Source organism: Giraffa tippelskirchi, chromosome 9 (genome assembly GCF_054371585.1).
Source record: "Giraffa tippelskirchi isolate mGirTip1 chromosome 9, T2T-mGirTip1v1.2.pri, whole genome shotgun sequence".
Taxonomy (NCBI): domain Eukaryota; kingdom Metazoa; phylum Chordata; class Mammalia; order Artiodactyla; family Giraffidae; genus Giraffa; species Giraffa tippelskirchi.
Window position 1 is genome coordinate 63484868 of NC_137283.1, and position 20416 is coordinate 63505283.

Genomic DNA, 20416 nt, shown 5'->3' on the forward strand with positions numbered 1-20416 from the left:
CCCTTCAGAGGTGTTCTCTTATCCCCTGACTCAGGTTCTCCTGCCAAAATCCGAGCACGGGCAGGCAGAAGCGAACATGTAGGTGGAGGTGGAGGTTCTCCCCCGGGGATTGGAGCATTGGTGCCTGGGCCTGAGGGTCCTGCTTGCACAGAGATCTGATCCTCCCAGTGTGCTGGCCAATACCCAGTTGGCCTGGTGTCTATGGGAAGGCATGTCTCAGGTCTCGATCTCCTCTCAGTGGATCCCTGAGTCCTGGACATGTAGCAACCACCTCTGTAGAGACAGGGCTGGGAAGTGGAGCCTGGTTGAACCTGGGGGCTGGTGCTGGAGCTGTGAGAGAAGAAAAGGTTACCCACAGGCCTGCCTTTGCCCTTTGCCTCTCTGGAGACAATTCTACCCTGAGCTTTTGAGACAATTCTCAGTTTAGGAAGTCACAATAGGATGTCGTCCTGCCTGCAGTCCACCAAGCAGAAGGTCTGAGGCCAGCCTTTGCTCCAGGTCCAGCACCAGCTTTGGGGGACTCCTCCTGTGTAGCTCAGGACTCCTTCCCCACACACTCACATGCACCAGCACCTCCTCACCTCTGTGCTCACCGTGCTGGGCTCCTGGTCCTCCTGCTGCCTCAGAGGCAGAGGTTCTCAGTGCTCTGGGTCGGACCCGGGTGTGCTGAGCTCCGTGGCAGCCTGAGACTGGGCCGCCGGGTGTGTCTTGGGTGGTGAAGGGGCAGCAGGCCTTCCCTGCTTCCTCTTCAGTCCCAGTTGGGCTGAACCCTCTGTGGGCTCGCTCACCTGGAGGCGGCACTAGGCCTCAAGGGCGGGGGGTGGTGCTCCGACCCCTCCCTCGGGGAGGTGGATGGGGTGTCCCTCTCATCGGCCATATCCAGTGGGAAGCTCTGCAATGACAGTGACCATCAGCCAGCCCTGCTTGGAGTTTTCTGAGCTGGGCCTGGTCAGTATGGCTGTTGCTTCTGCCTACTCAAACTTTTGCTCCCAGAACCAACAGAGACGTGTGTCTGCTCAGACACCTACCCGGGAGAATGGAGACCCACCTGAGGGTGTGAGGTCAGCCTGGGCGGCTGGTGTTGCCTGCCCTGTCCTCATCCCACCCAGCCTGCTTTCCCCTGGGATGTGGATACAACCGGCCCACAGACTTCTGACCCCACATCCGCCTCGGTTTGCTTGAGGCAGACACACCCCAAGAAACCCCCATCCACACACACAGGCAAAGGACCGAGTGTTTCCGGGTGGCATGGGAGAGGTGGCCTGGCCCGGCCTGGGGCTCCCTGTGTTACCTTTCTGTTTCTCTGGGCAAAGGGCCAGAGGCCTCTCGGCGGGGGCCCTGAGCCAGCGTCCACAGGGTTCCCACACACTCTGCCTGTGAGCTCTCCTGAGGCCCCGGCCTCTGGGCAGGGGCAAACAGCAGAACATCTTGGCAGCAAGTGATCTGGCTGGGGCTCCTCTCCACTCTGGAGGCCTGGATACCTGTGTTCCGGGTTCTGTTGTTTTATGTTGCCAGGAAGTGACATCATTTCCTGGGGTTTGTGCTGAGGTCCCTTCCCCAAAGCTCCCCAAGAAATCTCTTGGTTTCTGACTGCTGAACTCCCCCGAGGCCATGTGCAGGCACAGAGACGCCCACACAGCCCACCCTACATCCTTGGGGAGCCCTGGATGCAGCCAGGGCCTGAGCTCGGAGGACCCCGCTGCTCTCAGACCAGACCCCTTTTTCTCATAAGTCATGTGGCCCTGGACAAGCATATGCCCCTCAGGGTTTCCCCAGTCTCTCCATCTGCAGAGTCTGGATCACTCTCCCATCTGCCTCCTAGGTCTGTCGGCCTATGATCACCTCCGTGCCTTTCAACCTTGGGCTGATATGTCTCGGAGCTTGTGCACTGAGACTTCCAAAAGAAGAATTCGATATAGGGCTGACATACCACCGAATGGGGCAGAACATGGCCTGGATGGGTTCTGGACCTAGGAAAAGGCAGTCGTCTCGCCTTCCTGATATTTCAAGATCCCACCCCACCCCCACACTGTGGGAGATCTTGAGGTAAGATTCAGACCTCTCCCCTCCAATATAGAACAACCTTCGTCACCCTCCCGTTCCACTGAGATTCTGGCTCAAGTGTCCCACCTCAGTCTCTAGGGGAGATCAAGGCTTCCCCTATGATGCCTCCCAGGCTTCTCTCTTTTACTCTCATCCCCTTGGGTCATTTCCCCCCTTGCAGGGTGAATGGGCATCTCATTGTTTCAAACCATGAGATTGATTCATGCAAATTCTGTGAAATCTTATCATTTATTTCCTCTCTCCTTTTTCAGTCTCTCTCTCTAGATGTGTCTGTTTCTTATCCTTTCTAAATTCAGTCTATTAATTTTTCCCTCTCTCTCTGTCTCTCTTGTGTATGCATGCCTATGAATATATGTATGCATGTCTATTGTTAGCCTAGGTTTAAGTTTTAGGTTTTAGTTTTCAGTGAGATAAAGGATTGGGATTGGAGTCGCTGTGAGGGGAAGGGATAGGGGTGATGCTCTTGTTTCTGGTTCACTGAGTGATGTGAGTTCTTAGTCTCTTTTTCATATGAACCCCTCCTCATAGACACCACTTGCAAATAGTCTCTCATATTCAGTTTGCTACCTTTTAATTTTTGAATGCTTAGCTTTTTTTTGTTGCAAAGCTGTTCAATTGCATAGAAGCCCCTGGTGTTCTTTGGTTTTCTGTTTCCCTTACTTGAAGAGACCCATTTTTGCTTCCCACACCAAATGTTAAGGAGCCTAAGGCACATGCTTATTTCAAGGAGTTTCAAACCTCCCTTGTGGCTCATCCGGTAAAGAGTCCACCTGCAAGGCGGGAGACCTGGGTTCGATTCCCGGGTTGGGAAATCCCCTGGAGAAGGGAAAAGCTACCCGCTCCAGTATTCTGGCCTGGAGAATCCCATGGCCTGTATAGTCCATAGGGTTGCAAAAAGTCAGACAAAACTGAGCGACTTTCACTTTCACTCAGAACTTCTAGCTTTGGGTTGACGTGTTTCACTGATTTTGTGGTGCTATGAGAACAAAAGGCAATGTGATTCTTCAGATGCAGCCATCCAGTTTTGCCATGGCCCTTTCTTGAAGAGGCTTTTGTGTTCCCTTTTGCATATACTCCCCTCCTTTGTAGTGGGTGAATTGACCATAGAAGCTTGGGTTTATTTCTTGGACTCTCAACTCTGTTGTATGGATCTGGATGCGTGTGTATGTTTGTGTGCCCAACACCACACTGTCCAGATGATCCTAGTGTAGCAGTCTAGTTGGCTATCAGGCATCCTGGTAGACCCATATCAGGCCTTCTTTCCTTAGACTGTACAGACAATATAGGCTCCTTTGTGTTTTCATACCCATTTTGGAGTTCCTTGGTTTAGTGCCCTGTGAACATTGCATGGCAACTTGAGAGGAAGAGCACGGACCCTCTGGATTGCCTTCGGGGATGTGACACCATTTTACCAATAGGAATCCTTCCAGCCCATGAGCTCAGCTTATTTTCCATCGGATCATGTGGATATCATCTTCTTTCATCCATCTCTTGCAGTTTTCTGAGACCGGGTCCTTCCCTCCTGGGTTAGATGGACTCCTGGGTATTTCCTCCTAGTGTAAGTCATTGTCAATGGGGTTGATACTTTCCTTCTCATTCTAAGAGTTTGTGGTGAGCATTGGAAATGCAAACGATTTTCCCCCCTTCCTCTCTGTCCATCTCTCTGAGCCACCAGGTAGAACAGGCGTAGTCAGGGTCACACGGGGCTCAGGGAGTGCAGCTAGACTGTGTTTCTCAGGCCCTCAGTGCTGGGCATCATTCGGTATAGTCTCCATGAACCTTCCTTGGTCTGGTGTCCCTTCAGACCTCTCCCTAGTTTTAATAACCTTGCTTGTGTTCTTTGTCTCTTTGGAGACACATCCTTTATCAGCTGTGTGTTTGCAAGTATTTGTCTGCCAGTGTGTGACGTATCCTTTGCTTTTTTTCGTAAGGTCTTTACCAGAGTGGAGACCTTTGATTTTGCACAGTCCACAGTATTGCCTTTTTGTGCATTGCCTTTCTGTATTGTTTCTGAAGACTCCAAGCTCATGTCTAGCCTCTGCTCGATTTTCTGCTGGATTTGTGAGATGTTTGGCATGGAAAATATGTCTCAGAAAAATTTGAAACGAATTTGGTGTAAGGTGTCAAGTTTCCATCCTCATTCATGTCATCCCCTCTGGTTTTCAATTCATCGCTCCTGAACTCCTTTGGAGACCTTGTGGGAAGTTTGGTTGCCTTTCAGTTTGAATTTCTGCTCTTGAATAGATTCACCCAGTTCTGCCAGCAGGGACACGGTAAAGGGTGAGTGAGGGGCAGCCTGCCCTCCCAGCACTGACCACACTGTGTGGTGAGTGTTGCTCTCCCCTCTGGGAGCCCCAGGCCACAGGCATCCCAGTGAGTAGCCAGCTCTGTTCGCAGCTGAAAGGAGTTAGTCTCTCAGGAGCCTCTGTGAGGTTGCCTTTGGGTCTCCCAGGGTGGGAGTTTACAGGGACAGGACCCATTGCACTGCAAATGAAGTGAGAGCCCATATGACATCCGCCACTGCTCCTAAAGAGATGCACCTGAGGCCCCTTGAAGGTCCTGCACAGAGAGCTCTTTAGTGGACATGCTGGAAACTCTGTTTCCTCGTGGGCTGCCCAGGGCAGGCTCTCACCAGTCCAGACACAGACCACGGTGATGACCGGCTCTGCTCTCTCCAAAGGGTTTTCATTGGTGTGTATCCTCATCTGAGCAGTCAGGCCATGTGTACTGCCTCTCCTTGCAACTTCTAGGCCAGGGCTCCTAGGCTAGCACTCTCAGGTCTAACTTGTAGAACTAGGCTACACCGGCCAAGTGCATTGCCTGTCCTCGCAACTTCACAGCTCTCTTCTCTTCTTTACTGCACATTGATTTTCAAGAGTGTGTTTGGGCCACAAGGATGTTGGGTCTTTCTCTAGCCTTATCTCATGAAGTTGAGACAACCTCATTGTTTCTGGTTGTTCCCGTGCTCTGTTTTTCCCATTCTTTTCCTGGCTTCTTTCGGTAACTTGGTTTGTGCCTAAGGAAGAGCTCAGCATTTCTCTTCTGCCTGAGACATCACACAACAGTAATGCCCACCTGGAGATTAGTTGCCAAAAGGGCCTCGTTTTGCAGATGACATCTTGAAATCACCTGCACTGCCGTTTCTGATACACAAAGGCTGCCCTAAAGGAAATAAAGAACAAGTCCCAAGTCTAGTCTTAAAATATGTGGGCTGTCTAATGAAACCACCTTTTCTATGATTTCATTGATAGGCATTAACTGGAGACATCCAGAATATGGGAAGACACTGAGATATGAGAGAATTAAAGGTTGTCAGGGGCAAGGGAGGAACAGGGAGTGCTTGAGGTGAATACAGGATTTGCAGGGGGTGAGGGAGGGTTGGTTGTGGAGAATGAAAGAGTCCCAAACTAGAAAGTGGTGATGGTTGCAGAGGATTGTGAAGGTCCTTAATGCTCCAGAAGTGTACCACCTAACATCAATTTTATAGATTAAAAATGTAAGGAAAAAATACACAAATCTGTGACAAACAAAATAGAAATCAAGAAAATAAAATACAGAAAAACTGAATGAAAAGAAGCTCAGGGGAAGCGAATTCAATCTCCACTGGGTAGAAAGTGAGTTGATGGCATCCACGGGTGGCAGAGAGGGATGGAGGATGCAAAGCCAAACCCTCCCCTGGACACGGTGTTTCCAGAAATGGAAATTTGGAAAGGGCTCTGGGTCTCTGTCCAGAGCAGGGGTCCATTCTCCTTGCAGAGGTGGGTCAATCATCGTGGGCATCTGGGTCTTGGGCAGAAGCCAGGGCAGGCTCTCCCTTCAGAGGTGTTCTCTTATCCCCTGACTCAGGTTCTCCTGCCAAAATCCGAGCACGGGCAGGCAGAAGCGAACATGGAGGTGGAGGTGGAGGTTCTCCCCCGGGGATTGGAGCATTGGTGCCTGGGCCTGAGGGTCCTGCTTGCACAGAGATCTGATCCTCCCAGTGTGCTGGCCAATACCCAGTTGGCCTGGTGTCTATGGGAAGGCATGTCTCAGGTCTCGATCTCCTCTCAGTGGATCCCTGAGTCCTGGACATGTAGCAACCACCTCTGTAGAGACAGGGCTGGGAAGTGGAGCCTGGTTGAACCTGGGGGCTGGTGCTGGAGCTGTGAGAGAAGAAAAGGTTACCCACAGGCCTGCCTTTGCCCTTTGCCTCTCTGGAGACAATTCTACCCTGAGCTTTTGAGACAATTCTCAGTTTAGGAAGTCACAATAGGATGTCGTCCTGCCTGCAGTCCACCAAGCAGAAGGTCTGAGGCCAGCCTTTGCTCCAGGTCCAGCACCAGCTTTGGGGGACTCCTCCTGTGTAGCTTGGGGGACTCCTCCTGTGTAGCTCAGGACTCCTTCCCCACACACTCACATGCACCAGCACCTCCTCACCTCTGTGCTCACCGTGCTGGGCTCCTGGTCCTCCTGCTGCCTCAGAGGCAGAGGTTCTCAGTGCTCTGGGTCGGACCCGGGTGTGCTGAGCTCCGTGGCAGCCTGAGACTGGGCCGCCGGGTGTGTCTTGGGTGGTGAAGGGGCAGCAGGCCTTCCCTGCTTCCTCTTCATTCCCAGTTGGGCTGAACCCTCTGTGGGCTCGCTCACCTGGAGGCGGCACTAGGCCTCAAGGGCGGGGGGTGGTGCTCCGACCCCTCCCTCGGGGAGGTGGATGGGGTGTCCCTCTCATCGGCCATATCCAGTGGGAAGCTCTGCAATGACAGTGACCATCAGCCAGCCCTGCTTGGAGTTTTCTGAGCTGGGCCTGCTCAGTATGGCTGTTGCTTCTGCCTACTCAAACTTTTGCTGCCAGTACCAACAGAGACGTGTATCTGCTCAGATACCTACCCAGGAGAATGGAGACCCACCTGAGGGTGTGAGGTCAGCCTGGGCGGCTGGTGTTGCCTGCCCTGTCCTCATCCCACCCAGCCTGCTTTCCCCTGGGATGTGGATACAACCGGCCCACAGACTTCTGACCCCACATCCGCCTCGGTTTGCTTGAGGCAGACACACCCCAAGAAACCCCCATCCACACACACAGGCAAAGGACCGAGTGTTTCCGGGTGGCATGGGAGAGGTGGCCTGGCCCGGCCTGGGGCTCCCTGTGTTACCTTTCTGTTTCTCTGGGCAAAGGGCCAGAGGCCTCTCGGCGGGGGCCCTGAGCCAGCGTCCAGAGGGTTCCCACACACTCTGCCTGTGAGCTCTCCTGAGGCCCCGGCCTCTGGGCAGGGGCAAACAGCAGAACATCTTGGCAGCAAGTGATCTGGCTGGGGCTCCTCTCCACTCTGGAGGCCTGGATACCTGTGTTCCGGGTTCTGTTGTTTTATGTTGCCAGGAAGTGACATCACTTCCTGGGGTTTGTGCTGAGGTCCCTTCCCCAAAGCTCCCCAAGAAATCTCTTGGTTTCTGACTGCTGAACCCCCCCGAGGCCATGTGCAGGCACAGAGACGCCCACACAGCCCACCCTACATCCTTGGGGAACCCTGGATGCAGCCAGGGCCTGAGCTCGGAGGACCCCGCTGCTCTCAGACCAGACCCCTTTTTCTCATAAGTGATGTGGTCCTGGACAAGCATATGCCCCTCAGGGTTTCCCCAGTCTCTCCATCTGCAGAGTCTGGATCACTCTCCCATCTGCCTCCTAGGTCTGTCGGCCTATGATCACCTCCGTGCCGTTCAACCTTGGGCTGATATGTCTCGGAGCTTGTGCACTGAGACTTCCAAAAGAAGAATTCAATATAGGGCTGACATACCACCGAATGGGGCAGAACATGGCCTGGATGGGTTCTGGACCTAGGAAAAGGCAGTCGTCTCGCCTTCCTGATATTTGAAGATACCTCACCAACCCCCCCCACACTGTGGGAGATCTTGAGGTAAGATTCAGACCTCTCCCCTCCAATATAGAACAACCTTCGTCACCCTCCTGTTCCACTGAGATTCTGGCTCAAGTGTCCCACCTCAGTCTCTAGGGGAGATCAAGGCTTCCCCTATGATGCCTCCCAGGCTTCTCTCTTTTACTCTCATCCTCTTGGGTCATTTCCCCCCTTGCAGTGTGAATGGGCCTCTCATTGTTTCAAACCTTGAGATTGATTCATGCAAATTCTGTGAAATCTTATCATTTATTTCCTCTCTGCTTTTTCAGTCTCTCTCTCTAGATGTGTCTGTTTGTTATCCTTTCTAAATTCAGTCTATTAATTTTTCCCTCTCTCTCTGTCTCTCTTGTGTATGCATGCCTATGAATATATGTATGCATGTCTATTGTTAGCGTAGGTTTAAGTTTTAGGTTTTAGTTTTCAGTGAGATAAAGGATTGGGATTGGAGTTGCTGTGAGGGGAAGGGATAGGGGTGATGCTCTTGTTTCTGGTTCACTGAGTGATGTGAGTTCTTAGTCTCTTTTTCATATGAACCCCTCCTCATAGACACCACTTGCAAATAGTCTCTCATATTCAGTTTGCTACCTTTTAATTTGTGAATGCTTAGCTTTTTTTTGTTGCAAAGCTGTTCAATTGCATAGAAGCCCCTGATGTTCTTTGGTTTCCTGTTTCCCTTACTTGAAGAGACCCATTTTTGCTTCCCACACCAAATGTTAAGGAGCCTAAGGCACATGCTTATTTCAAGGAGTTTCAAACCTCCCTTGTGGCTCATCCGGTAAAGAGTCCACCTGGAAGGCGGGAGACCTGGGTTCGATTCCCGGGTTGGGAAATCCCCTGGAGAAGGGAAAAGCTACCCGCTCCAGTATTCTGGCCTGGAGAATCCCATGGCGTGTATAGTCCATGGGGTTGCAAAAAGTCAGACAAAACTGAGCGACTTTCACTTTCACTCAGAACTTCTAGCTTTGGGTTGACGTTTTTCACTGATTTTGTGGTGCTATGAGAACAAAAGGCAATGTGATTCTTCAGAGGCAGCCATCCAGTTTTGCCATGGCCCTTTCTTGAAGAGGCCTTTGTGTTCCCATTTGCATATTCTCCCCTCCTTTGTAGTGGGTGAATTGAGCATAGAAGCTTGGGTGTATTTCTTGGACTCTCAACTCTGTTGTATGGATCTGGATGCGTGTGTATGTTTGTGTGCCCAACACCACACTGTCCAGATGATCCTAGTGTAGCAGTCTAGTTGGCTCTCAGGCATCCTGGTAGACCCATATCAGGCCTTCTTTCCTTAGACTGTACAGACAATATAGGCTCCTTTGTGTTTTCATACCCATTTAGGAGTTCCTTGGTTTAGTGCCCTGAGAACATTGCTTGGCAACTTGAGAGGAAGAGCACGGACCCTCTGGATTGCCTTCGGGGATGTGACATCATTTTACCAATAGGAATCCTTCCAATCCATGAGCTCAGCTTATTTTCCATCGGATCATGTGGATATCATCTTCTTTCATCCATCTCTTGCAGTTTTCTGAGACCAGGTCCTTCCCTCCTGGGTTAGATGGACTCCTGGGTATTTCCTCCTAGTGTATGTCATTGTCAATGGGGTTGAGACTTACCTTCTCATTCTAAGAGTTTGTGGTGAGCATTGGAAATGCAAACGATTTTCCCCCCTTCCTCTCTGTCCATCTCCCTGAGCCACCAGGTAGAACAGGCGTAGTCAGGGTCACACGGGGCTCAGGGAGTGCAGCTAGACTGTGTTTCTCAGGCCCTCAGTGCTGGGCATCATTCGGTATAGTCTCCATGAACCTTCCTTGGTCTGGTGTCCCTTCAGACCTCTCCCTAGTTTTAATAACCTTGCTTGTGTTCTTTGTCTCTTTGGAGACACATCCTTTATCAGCTGTGTGTTTGCAAGTATTTGTCTGCCAGTGTGTGACGTATCCTTTGCTTTTTTTCGTAAGGTCTTTACCAGAGTGGAGACCTTTGATTTTGCACAGTCCACAGTATTGCCTTTTTGTGCATTGCCTTTCTGTATTGTTTCTGAAGACTCCAAGCTCATGTCTAGCCTCTGCTCGATTTTCTGCTGGATTTGTGAGATGTTTGGCATGGAAAATATGTCTCAGAAAAATTTGAAACGAATTTGGTGTAAGGTGTCAAGTTTCCATCCTCATTCATGTCATCCCCTCTGGTTTTCAATTCATCGCTCCTGAACTCCTTTGGAGACCTTGTGGGAAGTTTGGTTGCCTTTCAGTTTGAATTTCTGCTCTTGAATAGATTCACCCAGTTCTGCCAGCAGGGACACGGTAAAGGGTGAGTGAGGGGCAGCCTGCCCTCCCAGCACTGACCACACTGTGTGGTGAGTGTTGCTCTCCCCTCTGGGAGCCCCAGGCCACAGGCATCCCAGTGAGTAGCCAGCTCTGTTCGCAGCTGAAAGGAGTTAGTCTCTCAGGAGCCTCTGTGAGGTTGCCTTTGGGTCTCCCAGGGTGGGAGTTTACAGTGACAGGACCCATTGCACTGCAAGTGAAGTGAGAGCCCATATGACATCCGCCACTGCTCCTAAAGAGATGCACCTGAGGCCCCTTGAAGGTCCTGCACAGAGAGCTCTTTAGTGGACATGCTGGAAACTCTGTTTCCTCGTGGGCTGCCCAGGGCAGGCTCTCACCAGTCCAGACACAGACCACGGTGATGACCGGCTCTGCTCTCTCCAAAGGGTTTTCATTGGTGTGTATCCTCATCTGAGCAGTCAGGCCATGTGTACTGCCTCTCCTTGCAACTTCTAGGCCAGGGCTCCTAGGCTAGCACTCTCAGGTCTAACTTGTAGAACTAGGCTACACCGGCCAAGTGCATTGCCTGTCCTCGCAACTTCACAGCTCTCTTCTCTTCTTTACTGCACATTGATTTTCAAGAGTGTGTTTGGGCCACAAGGATGTTGGGTCTTTCTCTAGCCTTATCTCATGAAGTTGAGACAACCTCATTGTTTCTGGTTGTTCCCGTGCTCTGTTTTTCCCATTCTTTTCCTGGCTTCTTTCGGTAACTTTGTTTGTGCCTAAGGAAGAGCTCAGCATTTCTCTTCTGCCTGAGACATCACACAACAGTAATGCCCACCTGGAGATTAGTTGCCAAAAGGGCCTCGTTTTGCAGATGACATCTTGAAATCACCTGCACTGCCGTTTCTGATACACAAAGGCTGCCCTAAAGGAAATAAAGAACAAGTCCCAAGTCTAGTCTTAAAATATGTGGGCTGTCTAATGAAACCACCTTTTCTATGATTTCATTGACAGGCATTAACTGGAGACATCCAGAATATGGGAAGACACTGAGATATGAGAGAATTAAAGGTTGTCAGGGGCAAGGGAGGAACAGGGAGTGCTTGAGGTGAATACAGGATTTGCAGGGGGTGAGGGAGGGTTGGTTGTGGAGAATGAAAGAGTCCCAAACTAGAAAGTGGTGATGGTTGCAGAGGATTGTGAAGGTCCTTAATGCTCCAGAAGTGTACCACCTAACATCAATTTTATAGATTAAAAATGTAAGGAAAAAATACACAAATCTGTGACAAACAAAATAGAAATCAAGAAAATAAAATACAGAAAAACTGAATGAAAAGAAGCTCAGGGGAAGCGAATTCAATCTCCACTGGGTAGAAAGTGAGTTGATGGCATCCACGGGTGGCAGAGAGGGATGGAGGATGCAAAGCCAAACCCTCCCCTGGACACGGTGTTTCCAGAAATGGAAATTTGGAAAGGGCTCTGGGTCTCTGTCCAGAGCAGGGGTCCATTCTCCTTGCAGAGGTGGGTCAATCATCGTGGGCATCTGGGTCTTGGGCAGAAGCCAGGGCAGGCTCTCCCTTCAGAGGTGTTCTCTTATCCCCTGACTCAGGTTCTCCTGCCAAAATCCGAGCACGGGCAGGCAGAAGCGAACATGGAGGTGGAGGTGGAGGTTCTCCCCCGGGGATTGGAGCATTGGTGCCTGGGCCTGAGGGTCCTGCTTGCACAGAGATCTGATCCTCCCAGTGTGCTGGCCAATACCCAGTTGGCCTGGTGTCTATGGGAAGGCATGTCTCAGGTCTCGATCTCCTCTCAGTGGATCCCTGAGTCCTGGACATGTAGCAACCACCTCTGTAGAGACAGGGCTGGGAAGTGGAGCCTGGTTGAACCTGGGGGCTGGTGCTGGAGCTGTGAGAGAAGAAAAGGTTACCCACAGGCCTGCCTTTGCCCTTTGCCTCTCTGGAGACAATTCTACCCTGAGCTTTTGAGACAATTCTCAGTTTAGGAAGTCACAATAGGATGTCGTCCTGCCTGCAGTCCACCAAGCAGAAGGTCTGAGGCCAGCCTTTGCTCCAGGTCCAGCACCAGCTTTGGGGGACTCCTCCTGTGTAGCTTGGGGGACTCCTCCTGTGTAGCTCAGGACTCCTTCCCCACACACTCACATGCACCAGCACCTCCTCACCTCTGTGCTCACCGTGCTGGGCTCCTGGTCCTCCTGCTGCCTCAGAGGCAGAGGTTCTCAGTGCTCTGGGTCGGACCCGGGTGTGCTGAGCTCCGTGGCAGCCTGAGACTGGGCCGCCGGGTGTGTCTTGGGTGGTGAAGGGGCAGCAGGCCTTCCCTGCTTCCTCTTCATTCCCAGTTGGGCTGAACCCTCTGTGGGCTCGCTCACCTGGAGGCGGCACTAGGCCTCAAGGGCGGGGGGTGGTGCTCCGACCCCTCCCTCGGGGAGGTGGATGGGGTGTCCCTCTCATCGGCCATATCCAGTGGGAAGCTCTGCAATGACAGTGACCATCAGCCAGCCCTGCTTGGAGTTTTCTGAGCTGGGCCTGCTCAGTATGGCTGTTGCTTCTGCCTACTCAAACTTTTGCTGCCAGTACCAACAGAGACGTGTATCTGCTCAGATACCTACCCAGGAGAATGGAGACCCACCTGAGGGTGTGAGGTCAGCCTGGGCGGCTGGTGTTGCCTGCCCTGTCCTCATCCCACCCAGCCTGCTTTCCCCTGGGATGTGGATACAACCGGCCCACAGACTTCTGACCCCACATCCGCCTCGGTTTGCTTGAGGCAGACACACCCCAAGAAACCCCCATCCACACACACAGGCAAAGGACCGAGTGTTTCCGGGTGGCATGGGAGAGGTGGCCTGGCCCGGCCTGGGGCTCCCTGTGTTACCTTTCTGTTTCTCTGGGCAAAGGGCCAGAGGCCTCTCGGCGGGGGCCCTGAGCCAGCGTCCAGAGGGTTCCCACACACTCTGCCTGTGAGCTCTCCTGAGGCCCCGGCCTCTGGGCAGGGGCAAACAGCAGAACATCTTGGCAGCAAGTGATCTGGCTGGGGCTCCTCTCCACTCTGGAGGCCTGGATACCTGTGTTCCGGGTTCTGTTGTTTTATGTTGCCAGGAAGTGACATCACTTCCTGGGGTTTGTGCTGAGGTCCCTTCCCCAAAGCTCCCCAAGAAATCTCTTGGTTTCTGACTGCTGAACCCCCCCGAGGCCATGTGCAGGCACAGAGACGCCCACACAGCCCACCCTACATCCTTGGGGAACCCTGGATGCAGCCAGGGCCTGAGCTCGGAGGACCCCGCTGCTCTCAGACCAGACCCCTTTTTCTCATAAGTGATGTGGTCCTGGACAAGCATATGCCCCTCAGGGTTTCCCCAGTCTCTCCATCTGCAGAGTCTGGATCACTCTCCCATCTGCCTCCTAGGTCTGTCGGCCTATGATCACCTCCGTGCCGTTCAACCTTGGGCTGATATGTCTCGGAGCTTGTGCACTGAGACTTCCAAAAGAAGAATTCAATATAGGGCTGACATACCACCGAATGGGGCAGAACATGGCCTGGATGGGTTCTGGACCTAGGAAAAGGCAGTCGTCTCGCCTTCCTGATATTTGAAGATACCTCACCAACCCCCCCCACACTGTGGGAGATCTTGAGGTAAGATTCAGACCTCTCCCCTCCAATATAGAACAACCTTCGTCACCCTCCTGTTCCACTGAGATTCTGGCTCAAGTGTCCCACCTCAGTCTCTAGGGGAGATCAAGGCTTCCCCTATGATGCCTCCCAGGCTTCTCTCTTTTACTCTCATCCTCTTGGGTCATTTCCCCCCTTGCAGTGTGAATGGGCCTCTCATTGTTTCAAACCTTGAGATTGATTCATGCAAATTCTGTGAAATCTTATCATTTATTTCCTCTCTGCTTTTTCAGTCTCTCTCTCTAGATGTGTCTGTTTGTTATCCTTTCTAAATTCAGTCTATTAATTTTTCCCTCTCTCTCTGTCTCTCTTGTGTATGCATGCCTATGAATATATGTATGCATGTCTATTGTTAGCGTAGGTTTAAGTTTTAGGTTTTAGTTTTCAGTGAGATAAAGGATTGGGATTGGAGTTGCTGTGAGGGGAAGGGATAGGGGTGATGCTCTTGTTTCTGGTTCACTGAGTGATGTGAGTTCTTAGTCTCTTTTTCATATGAACCCCTCCTCATAGACACCACTTGCAAATAGTCTCTCATATTCAGTTTGCTACCTTTTAATTTGTGAATGCTTAGCTTTTTTTTGTTGCAAAGCTGTTCAATTGCATAGAAGCCCCTGATGTTCTTTGGTTTCCTGTTTCCCTTACTTGAAGAGACCCATTTTTGCTTCCCACACCAAATGTTAAGGAGCCTAAGGCACATGCTTATTTCAAGGAGTTTCAAACCTCCCTTGTGGCTCATCCGGTAAAGAGTCCACCTGGAAGGCGGGAGACCTGGGTTCGATTCCCGGGTTGGGAAATCCCCTGGAGAAGGGAAAAGCTACCCGCTCCAGTATTCTGGCCTGGAGAATCCCATGGCGTGTATAGTCCATGGGGTTGCAAAAAGTCAGACAAAACTGAGCGACTTTCACTTTCACTCAGAACTTCTAGCTTTGGGTTGACGTTTTTCACTGATTTTGTGGTGCTATGAGAACAAAAGGCAATGTGATTCTTCAGAGGCAGCCATCCAGTTTTGCCATGGCCCTTTCTTGAAGAGGCCTTTGTGTTCCCATTTGCATATTCTCCCCTCCTTTGTAGTGGGTGAATTGAGCATAGAAGCTTGGGTGTATTTCTTGGACTCTCAACTCTGTTGTATGGATCTGGATGCGTGTGTATGTTTGTGTGCCCAACACCACACTGTCCAGATGATCCTAGTGTAGCAGTCTAGTTGGCTCTCAGGCATCCTGGTAGACCCATATCAGGCCTTCTTTCCTTAGACTGTACAGACAATATAGGCTCCTTTGTGTTTTCATACCCATTTAGGAGTTCCTTGGTTTAGTGCCCTGAGAACATTGCTTGGCAACTTGAGAGGAAGAGCACGGACCCTCTGGATTGCCTTCGGGGATGTGACATCATTTTACCAATAGGAATCCTTCCAATCCATGAGCTCAGCTTATTTTCCATCGGATCATGTGGATATCATCTTCTTTCATCCATCTCTTGCAGTTTTCTGAGACCAGGTCCTTCCCTCCTGGGTTAGATGGACTCCTGGGTATTTCCTCCTAGTGTATGTCATTGTCAATGGGGTTGAGACTTACCTTCTCATTCTAAGAGTTTGTGGTGAGCATTGGAAATGCAAACGATTTTCCCCCCTTCCTCTCTGTCCATCTCCCTGAGCCACCAGGTAGAACAGGCGTAGTCAGGGTCACACGGGGCTCAGGGAGTGCAGCTAGACTGTGTTTCTCAGGCCCTCAGTGCTGGGCATCATTCGGTATAGTCTCCATGAACCTTCCTTGGTCTGGTGTCCCTTCAGACCTCTCCCTAGTTTTAATAACCTTGCTTGTGTTCTTTGTCTCTTTGGAGACACATCCTTTATCAGCTGTGTGTTTGCAAGTATTTGTCTGCCAGTGTGTGACGTATCCTTTGCTTTTTTTCGTAAGGTCTTTACCAGAGTGGAGACCTTTGATTTTGCACAGTCCACAGTATTGCCTTTTTGTGCATTGCCTTTCTGTATTGTTTCTGAAGACTCCAAGCTCATGTCTAGCCTCTGCTCGATTTTCTGCTGGATTTGTGAGATGTTTGGCATGGAAAATATGTCTCAGAAAAATTTGAAACGAATTTGGTGTAAGGTGTCAAGTTTCCATCCTCATTCATGTCATCCCCTCTGGTTTTCAATTCATCGCTCCTGAACTCCTTTGGAGACCTTGTGGGAAGTTTGGTTGCCTTTCAGTTTGAATTTCTGCTCTTGAATAGATTCACCCAGTTCTGCCAGCAGGGACACGGTAAAGGGTGAGTGAGGGGCAGCCTGCCCTCCCAGCACTGACCACACTGTGTGGTGAGTGTTGCTCTCCCCTCTGGGAGCCCCAGGCCACAGGCATCCCAGTGAGTAGCCAGCTCTGTTCGCAGCTGAAAGGAGTTAGTCTCTCAGGAGCCTCTGTGAGGTTGCCTTTGGGTCTCCCAGGGTGGGAGTTTACAGTGACAGGACCCATTGCACTGCAAGTGAAGTGAGAGCCCATATGACATCCGCCACTGCTCCTAAAGAGATGCACCTGAGGCCCCTTGAAGGTCCTGCACAGAGAGCTCTTTAGTGGACATGCTGGAAACTCTGTTTCCTCGTGGGCTGCCCAGGGCAGGCTCTCACCAGTCCAGACACAGACCACGGTGATGACCGGCTCTGCTCTCTCCAAAGGGTTTTCATTGGTGTGTATCCTCATCTGAGCAGTCAGGCCATGTGTACTGCCTCTCCTTGCAACTTCTAGGCCAGGGCTCCTAGGCTAGCACTCTCAGGTCTAACTTGTAGAACTAGGCTACACCGGCCAAGTGCATTGCCTGTCCTCGCAACTTCACAGCTCTCTTCTCTTCTTTACTGCACATTGATTTTCAAGAGTGTGTTTGGGCCACAAGGATGTTGGGTCTTTCTCTAGCCTTATCTCATGAAGTTGAGACAACCTCATTGTTTCTGGTTGTTCCCGTGCTCTGTTTTTCCCATTCTTTTCCTGGCTTCTTTCGGTAACTTTGTTTGTGCCTAAGGAAGAGCTCAGCATTTCTCTTCTGCCTGAGACATCACACAACAGTAATGCCCACCTGGAGATTAGTTGCCAAAAGGGCCTCGTTTTGCAGATGACATCTTGAAATCACCTGCACTGCCGTTTCTGATACACAAAGGCTGCCCTAAAGGAAATAAAGAACAAGTCCCAAGTCTAGTCTTAAAATATGTGGGCTGTCTAATGAAACCACCTTTTCTATGATTTCATTGACAGGCATTAACTGGAGACATCCAGAATATGGGAAGACACTGAGATATGAGAGAATTAAAGGTTGTCAGGGGCAAGGGAGGAACAGGGAGTGCTTGAGGTGAATACAGGATTTGCAGGGGGTGAGGGAGGGTTGGTTGTGGAGAATGAAAGAGTCCCAAACTAGAAAGTGGTGATGGTTGCAGAGGATTGTGAAGGTCCTTAATGCTCCAGAAGTGTACCACCTAACATCAATTTTATAGATTAAAAATGTAAGGAAAAAATACACAAATCTGTGACAAACAAAATAGAAATCAAGAAAATAAAATACAGAAAAACTGAATGAAAAGAAGCTCAGGGGAAGCGAATTCAATCTCCACTGGGTAGAAAGTGAGTTGATGGCATCCACGGGTGGCAGAGAGGGATGGAGGATGCAAAGCCAAACCCTCCCCTGGACACGGTGTTTCCAGAAATGGAAATTTGGAAAGGGCTCTGGGTCTCTGTCCAGAGCAGGGGTCCATTCTCCTTGCAGAGGTGGGTCAATCATCGTGGGCATCTGGGTCTTGGGCAGAAGCCAGGGCAGGCTCTCCCTTCAGAGGTGTTCTCTTATCCCCTGACTCAGGTTCTCCTGCCAAAATCCGAGCACGGGCAGGCAGAAGCGAACATGGAGGTGGAGGTGGAGGTTCTCCCCCGGGGATTGGAGCATTGGTGCCTGGGCCTGAGGGTCCTGCTTGCACAGAGATCTGATCCTCCCAGTGTGCTGGCCAATACCCAGTTGGCCTGGTGTCTATGGGAAGGCATGTCTCAGGTCTCGATCTCCTCTCAGTGGATCCCTGAGTCCTGGACATGTAGCAACCACCTCTGTAGAGACAGGGCTGGGAAGTGGAGCCTGGTTGAACCTGGGGGCTGGTGCTGGAGCTGTGAGAGAAGAAAAGGTTACCCACAGGCCTGCCTTTGCCCTTTGCCTCTCTGGAGACAATTCTACCCTGAGCTTTTGAGACAATTCTCAGCTTAGGAAGTCACAATAGGATGTCGTCCTGCCTGCAGTCCACCAAGCAGAAGGTCTGAGGCCAGCCTTTGCTCCAGGTCCAGCACCAGCTTTGGGGGACTCCTCCTGTGTAGCTTGGGGGACTCCTCCTGTGTAGCTCAGGACTCCTTCCCCACACACTCACATGCACCAGCACCTCCTCACCTCTGTGCTCACCGTGCTGGGCTCCTGGTCCTCCTGCTGCCTCAGAGGCAGAGGTTCTCAGTGCTCTGGGTCGGACCCGGGTGTGCTGAGCTCCGTGGCAGCCTGAGACTGGGCCGCCGGGTGTGTCTTGGGTGGTGAAGGGGCAGCAGGCCTTCCATGCTTCCTCTTCATTCCCAGTTGGGCTGAACCCTCTGTGGGCTCGCTCACCTGGAGGCTGCACTAGGCCTCAAGGGCGGGGGGTGGTGCTCCGACCCCTCCCTCGGGGAGGTGGATGGGGTGTCCCTCTCATCGGCCATATCCAGTGGGAAGCTCTGCAATGACAGTGACCATCAGCCAGCCCTGCTTGGAGTTTTCTGAGCTGGGCCTGCTCAGTATGGCTGTTGCTTCTGCCTACTCAAACTTTTGCTGCCAGTACCAACAGAGACGTGTATCTGCTCAGATACCTACCCGGGAGAATGGAGACCCACCTGAGGGTGTGAGGTCAGCCTGGGCGGCTGGTGTTGCCTGCCCTGTCCTCATCCCACCCAGCCTGCTTTCCCCTGGGATGTGGATACAACCGGCCCACAGACTTCTGACCCCACATCCGCCTCGGTTTGCTTGAGGCAGACACACCCCAAGAAACCACCATCCACACACACAGGCAAAGGACCGAGTGTTTCCGGGTGGCATGGGAGAGGTGGCCTGGCCCGGCCTGGGTCTCCCTGTGTTACCTTTCTGTTTCTCTGGGCAAAGGGCCAGAGGCCTCTCGGCGGGGGCCCTGAGCCAGCGTCCAGAGGGTTCCCACACACTCTGCCTGTGAGCTCTCCTGAGGCCCTGGCCTCTGGGCAGGGGCAAACAGCAGAACATCTTGGCAGCAAGTGATCTGGCTGGGGCTCCTCTCCACTCTGGAGGCCTGGATACCTGTGTTCCGGGTTCTGTTGTTTTATGTTGCCAGGAAGTGACATCACTTCCTGGGGTTTGTGCTGAGGTCCCTTCCCCAAAGCTCCCCAAGAAATCTCTTGGTTTCTGACTGCTGAACCCCCCCGAGGCCATGTGCAGGCACAGAGACGCCCACACAGCCCACCCTACATCCTTGGGGAACCCTGGATGCAGCCGGGGCCTGAGCTCGGAGGACCCCGCTGCTCTCAGACCAGACCCCTTTTTCTCATAAGTGATGTGGTCCTGGACAAGCATATGCCCCTCAGGGTTTCCCCAGTCTCTCCATCTGCAGAGTCTGGATCACTCTCCCATCTGCCTCCTAGGTCTGTCGGCCTATGATCACCTCCGTGCCGTTCAACCTTGGGCTGATATGTCTCGGAGCTTGTGCACTGAGACTTCCAAAAGAAGAATTCAATATAGGGCTGACATACCACCGAATGGGGCAGAACATGGCCTGGATGGGTTCTGGACCTAGGAAAAGGTAGTCGTCTCGCCTTCCTGATATTTCAAGATCCCCCCCAACCCCCCCCCCACACTGTGGGAGATCTTGAGGTAAGATTCAGACCTCTCCCCTCCAATATAGAACAACCTTCGTCACGCTTCTGTTCCACTGAGATTCTGGCTCAAGTGTCCCACCTCAGTCTCTAGGGGAGATCAAGGCTTCCCCTATGATGCCTCCCAGGCTTCTCTCTTTTACTCTCATCCTCTTGGGTCATTTCCCCCCTTGCAGTGTGAATGGGCCTCTCATTGTTTCAAACCTTGAGATTGATTCATGCAAATTCTGTGAAATCTTATCATTTATTTCCTCTCTCCTTTTTCAGTCTCTCTCTCTAGATGTGTCTGTTTGTTATCCTTTCTAAATTCAGTCTATTAATTTTTCCCTCTCTCTCTGTCTCTCTTGTGTATGCATGCCTATGAATATATGTATGCATGTCTATTGTTAGCCTAGGTTTAAGTTTTAGGTTTTAGTTTTCAGTGAGATAAAGGATTGGGATTGGAGTTGCTGTGAGGGGAAGGGATAGGGGTGATGCTCTTGTTTCTGGTTCACTGAGTGATGTGAGTTCTTAGTCTCTTTTTCATATGAACCCCTCCTCATAGACACCACTTGCAAATAGTCTCTCATATTCAGTTTGCTACCTTTTAATTTGTGAATGCTTAGCTTTTTTTTGTTGCAAAGCTGTTCAATTGCATAGAAGCCCCTGATGTTCTTTG